The sequence below is a fragment of the Lates calcarifer genome, linkage group LG24, assembly GCF_001640805.2.
Source record: "Lates calcarifer isolate ASB-BC8 linkage group LG24, TLL_Latcal_v3, whole genome shotgun sequence".
NCBI lineage: Eukaryota > Metazoa > Chordata > Actinopteri > Centropomidae > Lates > Lates calcarifer.
In genome coordinates this window covers 5236746-5237176 of record NC_066856.1, presented here as the reverse complement: position 1 = coordinate 5237176, position 431 = coordinate 5236746, and positions in this window count along the sequence as shown.

The window sequence follows — 431 nt, the reverse complement described above, 5'->3', positions numbered from 1 at the left end:
AGACCCTTAAAGTCACAGCCGGAGCTGTGACAGGGCCCTTCCCATTTCAGTTTGTTTTATTGCACTTTTGTAAAGTCTTCCAAAAAGGTTCCCTCATTTGTAATTGATCAGATGAAGCAACTGCCACACAGACAACATGGCCGGCCATGTCAGCCAATTATCAGTACGATCAAATGATAGTGATTCACATTCACATGATCTCTATACTCATGTTCCCTTTATTTCAAAGTGAGAACACATTGTTATTTGAGTTCAATTTCATCAAAGATTAACAACAGAGAGAGATGAGAATTAACTGGATCAATTTAACCTGATAACCATGTCGGCCATGTTTGAAAAACAGGGAAAATGTAAAAAGCTTTTAAAAAGTACCTGCCTCATAACGACCCCAATTGCATCTGCTCACTCCAAAACAAGTACAGTGCTCAACA